General features: G+C 40.8%; 1 pseudogene; it reads left to right on the top strand.

Moving 5' to 3' along the window:
• Positions 1-9109: 9109 nt before the first annotated feature.
• Positions 9110-10642, top strand: LOC147459677 (uncharacterized; annotated as a pseudogene).
• Positions 10643-12313: the final 1671 nt, after the last annotated feature.

The raw sequence follows: 12313 nt of genomic DNA, 5'->3' as shown, positions 1-12313 counted from the left end.
TTTACACTTTTCACACTAAAAAGACGATGCTAAAGCCACAAACCAAGAGCATAAATCTGACAATGAAGCCAAATAAAAATCCCAAAAATAAACCTAATTTTCTAAGAGTTCCTACCAAATTTTTCCCGAACACTGCTATAACCATTTGGTAGGCGGGACTAAATGGACCCAGCTGGCTGTGGCGTGAATTTTACATACCTAGGAACCTTAAATTTGGTGCGCAAACTGAGGGTTTTGGTGAAGGCTTTAATATTCAAAGCCAGGCGCAATGGCTGCAGCTGATCTCCAAGCCCATTTGATCGAGCATCTCTACGCTTCCCACTCTGTCTGCGCTATCGTCTTAAGCTTCAGTTGCGCCATTCTGTGCCTCCTCCACTGCCTGCACCATCGGGAGTGAAGCAACTTGCGTAGGAATATGCCGTGACAATAGCCGGCCCAACTAGCTGCTAGTTACAGCTGTCGAAGGTGCGAAGCGGCCAGCTACAGTGGGGTGTTGCTTGAATTCACTCAAAGGGTGCAGCTCAACCGGCTGCATAAAGCAGTACACAGCGCACCGCATGAGCTCGATCTGATCTGCAATCAGAAGCGCAGTTTTACACATTGAGCGACCGTATATTTTAGGTGCTCCAACCAACAGGGCAGTACACTGCGTGCGCTGCTTTGATCTGCTCATTCTCACTACCAATTAGCAAATCCTCCAGCTCTCATGAACTGCTGGTCATACTGTTTCGATCGAGCTGCACAGTTACAATACAACAGCGATTAAATTTCTCCTCACCGCATTTAAAGTACAGCATCGAGTACCCCTTCTTGGCAAGTTTGAATACGAACTGTACGTGTGCAACTCCAGAAAGCTCCAGCACATGAGAGCCTACTGAGCGAGCTTAGCAAGTATATATTCCACTCTTTGGTAATTTGCCCAAATAACATTTCTTTTATATCTTTAGTTACTCCTTTCTTTTTGTTTTATGACAATGTGTGAATTTTTATGCTACTATGTGAAGGATGGCATCCAATATTTTCTCATTGCAGTTCAATTTTTTGCACGCAGAGAATCGACCTACTGCAGTGTACACGTACGCGTTTTTCAAATTGAGAGAAACGACGACGATTCTAGTGGTTCAACCGTGATCAGCGGGTTGTTTCATCAGCCAAGACAAGCTTCTCTGCGTCGTTTTTTTTTGCGGGTAGCTACATTTTAACTATCTACTTTGATCCATGGCTCTCTCCTTTGCACGCACGCACATAGTTTGCACATCGATCGCACATAGTTTGCACAACGATCTCACTTTAGCAAAAAATATATGAACAAATACGTGTTATAAAAAGTAATGTCTTAGTTAAAAATCATATCAATGTGCAAAATCATTTTAATTTATCATATCATGCTCTCTTATATATACAGTAAAGCAACTCTACTTTTGTATTGTAAGCATCTTTGGTGCTAAGTTGTTGTGAATCATGAAGTATGTGTACGCATGTATATATAAAACTCAAAACGCAAAACAAATATGATCATTTTTTCAAAATTTGAACAATTCTTTCTTTCCTTCAGAGCGACGTCTAGCTCTGGCATAGACATCACGCATATTGACACACATTTTATTAATAAAATAGTTTTGAATGCACAGCCTCATTCTTGCAGACATAATATGTAGGTTATGGCTCGACAGGAAGTAGTAGAAGAACTAGTTGCTGAGTTAGCCTGCCATCTTGAAGGAATGATCGTTTGGCCAGAGAAACACTTTTATGTCTTTGGGAGAGAAAGGCCACCGATACGCATTTCAAGAATAGTTATAGATGACACTAAGTGGTGGCCCGAGAATATGGCTTTAGTACTTTTGAAAGAAACCTTAAATCCACTTGATTATTACAAAGTAGTTTTCCATGATGAAAATTGTATATCTCCAAGGATTTTAAGCGATAGGCTTGCTGTGATTAAAAGCCTTATTCCGAGCGAGAAATTGTGTCTTGCGTGAATGTATCCATCATCTATGTTAAAAGATCCAACAAGCGTGTTCACATCAGTCTTTTATTGTATGTGACTCTCCAATTAATGAAGTTGCACAATGTTGCAAAGTTATATCTGATTTGTATATGCGACTTATAGTACTTGGTACTACAACCTTTGACACTAGCATCATGTACATGCAGTCCATTGCTTTAATTTTCTTGCAAAGTATTACTATGGTAGACATACAGTCCTTTTGCCACCTTTGAGTGGGTCATTCGCGTATTGACACACGCATGTTATTAATAAAATAGTTTTTGAATGCACGATGCTCATTCTCATAAATATCTAATTTGTATATGTGACTTAGAGTATGTGGTACTACAACCTTTGCCACTAGCATCATGTGCAAAAGTGTTTTTTTGGGTCACTATAGTCTGTGTAACCATGGCTCATGACATTTAGGTGATACATGCATACATGGCTTCCACCTCCAAGACTTTCAAGTGTGCAAGCATGTATAAATGTGCATTTACATTGAAAGGATATCAAATGCTGAGCAGAAGCACCTTTTTTCAACATAGAAAACAGGAGGCACTGTTGGGGTATAAAGCCGAATGTGGTCGCCCAGGTAAGTGGGCGGGCCGCCAGGTATGTACACATATTCTTTTGTTAAAACCTAATAAGAACTCACTATGCTCTTCACATTACAGTAGAGCGAGTTCACCATATCTTCGTGCTCTTCTTCTCGCACTCTCTCTCGCGTCACACTCCCGCTCGTACTCCTTCAATTGGTATCAGAGCTCAGGTCGAGGCTCGGGGCAGCACTGCAGGAGGCTAGAGTCACCAACTCAGATTGGAGTGAAACTCGACAGGCGAAGACATGGCCCCAAATCCTGTGGGTGAGCCTGAAGGTCTCGGTGTTCTCAGAATTTCATTCTGAGGTCATCTCGGCCACCGTTCGGCTTCGACAAAGGTCTGCGCAGGCCATTTTCGACTACGTGGTCTCGGCGGGTGCAGATCTGCGGGTGCAGATCTGACTCTGCAAATTTGGGGTTTTCGGCCTACGACTGCAGGTGCTGACGATATTGACACTCCCAGAGTGTTGATTTGTGGTTGTCTACACATCGAAGGATGGCTCACAGTTCTTGGAGGCGTGTCACATACGACACGGGCGCATCTACACAGACTGTAGGGGCGGCATCCACTAGTTCATCAGGTAGCTTGTGTTTGCTGCTTGATATTCCAGATTTCATCCTGACATTGCAGGTACTTCCACATGGGATGTATTGTCAGAGATGATGTGTGTCTGTTGAGGGTTTGTTGGCTGTGAGTCACGCAGCAAACAACCGCCGCAACGGTTACAGCATACAGTGGGAAATTTGTGGATGTATGACTTTGTGGGAAGTTTATGTACTGTCAGATTTACTACAGCCTTTTTTGAGGGTCGAGTGAGGTTTTATTGAGCTGGGGGATTCTCGAATGTTGAGATTCTTTCGATGATACAGGTCTTGGAGCGATCCCTCGAGCACCCTTAGATAGGCAGCTAGGATGTATTGACTGTGAGTTAGACAGTTGGGATTGCATCTTTGCTTTGCTGCCGTTGAGGCATTGTCGCAGTCTATGCTTACAGGACAATGACAAAACAGTCAGAGATAGTACAGGTGCAGGACAGGTTTACCCACAGCTTACAGTGTCAGAGAGACAGTGTTTTTTGAGCTGTTTTTTGGTCTGTTTTTGAGTACACCAGAGCCATTTTACAAAGGAGACTCTGTCGAAATTTATGCAGAATCTGAAGCTTTCTTGGTTCATTTGACAGGTTGATATTGGTTCAGAGGTCAGTTTACAGGGGAAACTCTGTCGAATTTTTCCCAAAAAAGTAAACTACTGTGAAGCGTAGCTATGGCTGGATCACAGGACACTGTTCTTTACAATATCAAGAAGCTGGATGAAACCAATTTCCCATTGTGGAAGAAGCAGATTTGGTACGTGTTGGTACAAAAGAAGCAGATAAAACCTATAAAGCTCAAGGGGATAAAACCAGAAGATATGGACGAAGATGAATGGAGCGAAATGGATGAATTGGCACTTTCTACCATTATGCTGACTTTGGCAGAAAGCGTTTACTTCAATGTAGCAGACGAGATGTCGGCTTATCAAGCATGGTTAAAGCTGAGTGATCATTATGAGAAGCAGAGTGCAGCTTCACAGGTATACTGGCTTAAGAAGCTTGTTGACTTGAAGATGAAAGAAGGGACACCTATGTCCAATCATCTGAATGAATTCAACACAATCTATAGTCAGTTGTCAGCTCAAGGTGTCAAGTTTGATGAACCTGTTAGAGCTATGTTCCTGTTGATCACATTGCCGGAAAGTTGGGAGACTTTTCGCATAGCTTTGAGTAATTCTGCACCTCCAGATGGTTTGAACATAGCAGGTGTAGAAGGAAGTCTGCTTACTGAAGAAACCAATAGAAAGACAATGGACAAAGGCAAAGGAACAGCCTTAGTTTTCAGGGGAAGGACCAAAGAAAAGTACAAAGGTGGAAAGAGGAATCAGTCTCGTAGCAAGTCCCGCAGTGCTAAAGGCAAGAGTGACATAGAATGCTACCATTGTGGCAAGAAGGGTCACATGAAAAGAGACTGCAGAGAATGGAAAGCAGAAAAAGGCAAAGAGAAAGCTGAAGACCATGGTGAGAAGAAAAAGTCCTCAGTGAAGATTCAAGAAATAAATGTGACAAACACTGTTGCAGAGGATGACAGTCTAGTGTCAGGAGACATCTACTTCTTGAAGAATACAATGGACTCAGCTCTTCTTACAGCATGTGATGGAAATGCACTGAGTGACTGGATTATAGACTCAGGGGCATCACTTCATGTGTCTCCAAACAAGGAGTGGTTTACCTCTTATGTGACCACTAAAGATCATGTTCGGCTAGGCAATGGGCAGACATGTGAGATCTTAGGTGTTGGAGATGTTCAATTGAAGTTTCAGAATGGCTCTTCTTTCACGCTGAAGAATGTGAGACATGTTCCCGCAATTACAAAGAGCTTGATCAGCACAGGTTTACTTCATGATGGTGGCTACGTCACCACTTTTGGACAGAACATGTGGAAGATATCCAAGGGTTCTATGACAGTAGCACATGGAGTAAAGTCTGGAGGACTTTACATGATTTGTGTATCAAATGTCTCTAAAAATGTAATCAATGTAACCGAGTAGCCGAACGTTTCTTTGTGGCATAGCCGGTTAGGACATATGTCCAAGAAGGGAATGGAAATCTTGTCTCGTTCTGGTTATTTGCCTGGCTTTTCATTTAATGATTTTGAATTCTGTGAACATTGTCTGTATGGTAAGCAAACACAGCAGCCACATAAGCATAGAAGCAGTAGAAGAGATACACAGTTGGCACTTGTTCATAGTGATTTGTGTGGACCTATGCCTAACCTATCTCTAGGGGGAGCTTCTTACTTTATGACATTTATAGATGATTACTCGAGGAAAGTATGGGTTTACTTTCTCAAGCACAAGGATGAAGCGTTGAGTGTTTTCAAAACGTTTGTGACACTCGTGGAGAATCAGAGTGGGAAGAAGCTTAAATGCTTACGCACTGACAATGGTGGAGAGTATGTTTCAAAGGCCTTTCAGGACTTTTGTGAGTCAAAAGGTATAAAACGTGAACTTACTGCTCCTTACAATCCTCCTCAAAATGGTGTTGCTGAGAGGATGAATAGGACCATACAAGAGAAGGTCAGAAGTATGTTGTCTAATGCACAGCTGCCAAATGGGTTTTGGGATGAAGCTGTATCAACAACTGTTCATCTTGTAAATAGATCTCCTAGCAAGGTTTTGCAGAAGGATTCAGTGCCAGAGATGGTATGGTCAGGCAAAATGCCCTCATACAAGCATCTCAGAGTCTTTGGTTGTGAGGCATATACTCACGTTCCAAAGGAATTTAGGAACAAACTTGAGCCAAAGAGTAGAAAGTGCATCTTTCTAGGCTATGGTAATTCTGGTGAGATGGGGTACAGACTTTGGGATTCCGAATCCAGAAAGGTTGTCCGTAGCAATGATGTTCACTTTAATGAATCCAAATATCATTCTAAACCAGAGAGGGTTGAGGAGATTAGAAGAGTTGTCTTCCAAGAAGATGCACCTGCACGTGCAAGACAAAATGTCAAGGCTCAAGAGGAGCAAGGACAGGATAGAGTGGAACCACAGGTTGTGGCTGAGCCCGAGCCACCTATTGTGCGTAGATCTGGACGTGTCACACGACCTCTTGATAGGTTTGTTCCATCTATGAACTATGTCATGTTGGCTGATTGCAATGAGCCTTCATGTTACAAGGAAGCAGTGCAAATGAAGGACTCCGGGAATTGGCAATTGGCCATGCAGTCAGAGATGACAGCTCTGCATAAAAACAAGACATGGAAGCTGGTTAAATTACCACAGGGCAAAAAGGCTCTACCTTGTAAATGGGTTTACAGGTATAAGATCACCGCTCATGATAGTTAGCCAAAGTACAAAGCAAGGCTTGTTGCCAAGGGCTTTAAGCAAGAATAAGGCATTGACTTTGATGAAGTCTTCTCTCCGGTGGTCAAGATGACTACATTGAAATGCTTTCTTGCATTGGTTGCCATATTAGATTTGGTGTTGCACCAAATGGATGTCAAGACAGCGTTCTTGCATGTTGATTTAGATGTGGAAATTTACATGCAGCAGCCATAAGGGTTTGTTGAGAAAGGAAAGGAAGATTGGGTATGCTAGTTGTTAAAGAGTCTTTATGGCTTAAAACAATCACCGAGGGCATGGTACCATAAATTCCACAAGTTTATGCTTTCTCAAGGCTACAAACGTAGTGAGTTCGATCACTGTCTATATACAAAGAAGGCTAAGGATGGTAGTTGGCTGATCCTTATTTTGTATGTGGAGGACATGTTGATTGCTGGCAAGCACTTGGAAGAAATTTCAACTTTGAAGTCAAAGATGGCAAAATCGTTTGACATGAAAGACATGGGTGAGTCAAGTCATATACTTGGCATGCGCATTGAGAGAGACAGATCAAAGAAGTTGATTTGGTTATCTCAAACAGAGTATATTGACAAGGTTTTGCAACGTTTCAATATGGAGAAGGGAAAGGCACTGAGTGTTCCATTGCCACCATATGTGAAACTTAGCAAACAAGATTGTCCTGTGTCTGAGGAAGAAAAGGCTGAAATGGATAAGATTCCATATGCGTCTGCAGTGGGTAGTTTGATGTATGCAATGATTGCTACTCGCCCAGACATTGCATTTGCAGTGGGAGTAGTAAGTCGATACATGTCAAACCCAGGCAAGAAACATTGGGAGGCAGTGAAAGGAATATTGAGATACCTGAAAGCTACAAAGAGTATGCGTATATGCTATGGGAGTCAGGAGCTAAGTGTAAAGGGTTTTACAGACTCAGATTATGCAGGTGACTTAGACAACCGAAGGTCTACGTTAGGGTATGTTTTTACATTGGCTGGTGGAGCAGTATCATGGCGTTCTAGATTACAAGATTGTGTTACTCAGTCTACTACAGAGGCTGAATATGTTGCAGCATCAAAGGCATGCAAAGAATCAATTTGGCTTAATCGACTAGTAACAGATTTGGGAATCAAAGAAGAGATGCCTGTGCTATATTGTGATAGTCAAAGTGCTATACGATTGGCTCGCAATCCAGTTTATCACTCAAAGACAAAGCATGTGGATGTGAAGTATCATTTCATCAGGGAAATGCTCGAGGATAAGCAACTTCAGCTTGTCAAAGTTCACACCACAGAAAATCCTACTGATCTACTTACAAAAGGACTTCCCTCAGAGAGCTTTGCGCATTTTCGCAAGCAGTTAGGTGTAGGGTAGTACATCACTTCTCTACATCTCTTGTATATTAGCTTGTATAGTAGCTTCTCTCACACTTAAAGTACCACATTGGACTTTAAGTGGGAGGTTGTTGGGGTATAAAGCCAAATGTGGTCGCCCAGGTAAGTGGGTGGGCTGCCAGGTATGTACACATATTCTTTTGTTAAAACCTAATAAGAACTCACTATGCTCTACACATTACAGTAGAGCGAGTTCACCATATCGTCGTGCTCTTCTTCTCGCACTCTCTCTCGCGTCGCACTTCCGCTCGTACTCCTTCAGGCACTCCATAAAGTTCACCCAGATGTCCATTACAACAGAAATTTAGAAGCTCTTTAAGGTCAATCACCTAATGTGAATGAGCTTGATAGTACACCACCTCTCTAGAGTGCATCCGACAATGACACCACACGAAGAATGTGGTGTACATGTTCTGCATTTTGCTAGGGTTGAAAATATGTTGGGAGAACGACATTTTTCAGGCATGCACAACTAAGGAGTGTTGCAGGCAATCTAGCAAGTGAGCTTGGGTTTGTAAATCGAGATGGTGTGGAGGTAAGACACTTTGATGACAATATACCAGACGTGGAACCATCAGATGCTTCTTTGAATGTGGAAGAGGGATTTGAAGAGGGCATAGAGGTGAGATCGGCAAGTTCATCATGCAACTGGAATGAGCATTGTACAACAACAAACTATGCCGTACACTTGGGATTGTGTAAGACCAATCTCATCTTTGATGCATAAGTTCATACCTCTTCCATTGACAGGTAACAGGCTAGTAGCATATGATGTGAAGGATTTGATTCAAAGAAAGCGGCTTACAACTCTTGGAGAGGTCGGACATGCACCCCCTTGGTTAGAGGTTGGTGATATCGTTCTAGCAACCAAAAGTGATGGTGAAGATGATCTTGTACACGCAGTTGTTAGAGAGATTGACCACAAGGGCAAAAAATGCAAATTAGCTTGGCTAGTACATGATAGTTTTGATCATTGTACATGGAGGATACAAAGCTAGCAGTACGAAGAGAGAGATTGGAACTCATGCAAAGTAGTGATACATGACTTTATTGTAGTTAGTAGGAGGTGCATGTCTTCAAGAAGTGGTGCACAATTAAATTTGCCAGTAGTTTGGAGATGCACAAGTGCTTAGCCTTTGATGTATCAAACATTAAAATACTTTAATTGATTGGAAAAAATATTTTGTTGTGGTTTTTAATTTTTGTTTACACTTTATATGATTTAAGGTATAACTTGTGACATTGTAGCTATTACATGACTTCTCCATCTGAAACAATGTCTCTCAAAGAGACAATAGCAATGCTAGAGAAAAGGGTAAAAGAGCTAGAATCAAGTGGTGGAGAGTCCTCTAAGTCTTATCATAAGAATAGTAAGGCAGCTGGAAGATTTTCTCAATGGCATAGCAAGGCTATACAAGTTGCAAAGGAAGACACAGTTGGAAAACCAGTTTCGACATATGAGCAACTCTTTCGCTTCCCACTCAAGAAAAGTGATAGAGATCCAACACTTTTGTATGGAAAAGAGTTCCTTGCAAAGTATTACGTTGACAGTGTACATGCAGTCCATTGCTCCAATATGAGAACTGTTAGAGGTTGGATGAAAGCATTTGATTCCAAGCTTTGTGACCTACGACACAATCTAGAGGGGAAGGATGAACTTGTGAGCTTCATTCAAGAGCACCATGATGAAATTGAGGAGGTGACGTTCCGTGGTGCAGAGTACCATTGGAAAGTGGAGGACATCTACACATTTTGCTTGCATCACAGGCTAGCAAAGCGAAAGAATGAAAAGAAAAAATCAACACTGGTCAATACCACAAATTTAATATCTGCAAGCCACATTATCATTATTTTTTCATTGTTTTTAGCTATCATAATAAGATTGATTATGTGAAGTTGTGCTCTGTAGGGAACCGACTTAGTGAATGCAAAGGCGTAAGACAAAGAAAAACAGCTTGTGAGAGTTTCTACATTCTTTAATTTTTTTGTTTATTTTTAATTAAAGTTATTTAGAAATGTTATACATGAATTGTAGATTGAGGAAAATTATTTACAACCTATCAATGAGGAAGTGTATCATCCTCAGATTGACTTTGAGAAAGACCAGAATTATTTAGAGGCAATTTTCACTGGCGTGCAAGTTGAAGCCCTTCTAAATGTATGTTTTCTCAACTTATACTATGTCGAATTATTTTGTACACTTTGTTTAATCTAGTTATTTACTATTAGGATGTAGAAGAAGAGGATGAGGCTTTAGCTTCAAATGGTTCTTTCTTGGCTCTTATTGAAGATGTCACAAAGGTATGTCTATGTTATTGTCCTTTACAATAATTAAACTAGCTATGTATTTAATGTGTTTTATTATGAGAACATGCAAAGGTTGATCTCATTAAAGAACAAATGGATTTTGAGAGCTCTCATGAGGAAAATCAAGTGGATGTGAGCTCTAGAAAAAGCAAGCGTGCACCTAAGGTTTACTCACATCTTTTAACTTTTATATGCTTCATATCCTTGTATGCTTTGAGTTTTAACTTAACTTTTTTGATGCAGTGGAATCAAAAGATGATGGATATGATGCATACTAAAAAGGCAAAAAAAGATTGCACCAAGAAAAAGGTAATTGTTATCTATTTCCCAAAATTTCATAGTTTAGAGCTCTAACTGAACTTTTATGCTTTTAATTTTCTATGCATACAGAGTGTAATGAAGAATGTTCTTAATGAGAGTGTTACTCCTCAAAACACAAAGGCCTTCAATAAACTCTCAAATGGGTTTCATGAATATGTAAGGAGATTGACTTTAGTTGTACTCATCTTTTGGCATGGATTAAGCTTTTTCAATTAAGTAGTGACTTTTTACAATTGAACTTTTATTTAGGAAATGAACTTTGATAAAGACGACCAAGAGGCGATTTTAATCAAGTTTTTAGAGGTTCCAACAGTTGATGCATTGTATATTACGCTAAAGGCTAGTTTCAATCTAGCAAAACGTAGTACGGATTTCACAGGAGATCGTCAAGAACAAAGTGTGGATGGAATGCGCTCATCATTTGTAGTGTACCTTTTGGCCACAAACAAAGTTAGAATTTCCAAATGTGACTCTTCTCCACAAAGTGTGGATGATGTTGAGGTGGTCCGGGGCAGGCAACAAGAGAGGCGACCTCTAAACACCCCTCAAGGCTCCCGTGCTGCTCAATTGGGGCTGGGGGCAACCACAAGCACAACACAACAACCAACCCACAGCCAAACCCAAACAAGATAGGGGCACCACCTAGTTAGAGAGCGAACTAGGACGCAAAAGAGGAGAATCCCTTAGCAAAACAAGCGAGAAGGAAGGGTACACTATCACTAATTTAAATGCTACAAATACACACACCAAACACACACACACACACACACACACACACAAAAGAAAGAAAGAGATCTTTGTGCAAGAATTTAGCTTCAATTTTAGTGATTGACGTGGGTGTATGAACAGCTTGGAGGAGAGTCAAGAGACACGATTAAGTTTGATGATGTTGCAATCTACACATTATCTTAGGGTTATGGGAGACCTCTCACCATACAACCCTCTTATAATGTTTTCCCAAGCAACAAAAACAAACACAAGAACTCTTGAGTCACATACAAACAGATAATCCAAAAGAATCTCAAAATGAAAATGCGTCACCTTAAACCAAACGAGATGAGGTTGCCAAGCGTGAATTGGAGAGACTCAAGAGAGTTTTGACCCGCGATTTGCACCCAACTTATTGATTAAATTGATGCACAAGAGTAGGTATAACTTTGATTGGAAGTTATGAATCACTCACTCCCTTGCAATGTTACAACTAGCTCAAAGAAGCTTTCTTATACACCACATGTAATGGTGCATAGAGAGCTCACTCTCACTCCCTAAAACTAAGATGGTGAATGCCACGCTCAAAGTAGTGAGCGATAGTGTAGGGATCCTTGCCATTTGCAAAGGGAGAAGGGCTCTATTTATAGGTGAGGAGAGCCCTAATTAGGATTATACCTAATCAACATTTTCATAGAAAATCATGTTTATGAAATTTTTTATATGTTCTTATGAGAGTGGGGCTCTCTTGTCTCTTGAGTCACATGGATGTGGGCTCAAGAGGAGAGAATTATTGAGGTGAAATAAAGAAGATTCTAGAGAGGTGAGTGATTTTTTTGTGTGAGGTTGCCTACTCCACGGTAGAGTAGAGTGGGTGCAATTTATAAAAAAAAGGTTAGCAGTTAGTGTTAGTAGTTTGAAGTTAGTAGGATGGGGTAAAATTACATGGCATATGCACTCAAGGTGCATTATATGATTTATAAAATGATAAAAAGTAAGAGAAGAATGAGAATATACACAATTTGGTGGAAACCACAAGATGTAAATGAAATTTTCCACCTTCTCTTCCAATGAATGAAGCGGTTGTAGAACTTTGTCATTGCAGTTCTTGTGACCATGGGGA

The sequence above is a fragment of the Adiantum capillus-veneris genome, chromosome 4, assembly GCF_014529385.1.
Source record: "Adiantum capillus-veneris isolate H3 chromosome 4, ASM1452938v2, whole genome shotgun sequence".
NCBI lineage: Eukaryota > Viridiplantae > Streptophyta > Polypodiopsida > Polypodiales > Pteridaceae > Adiantum > Adiantum capillus-veneris.
This window is presented reverse-complemented; position numbering and strand designations above follow the sequence as displayed.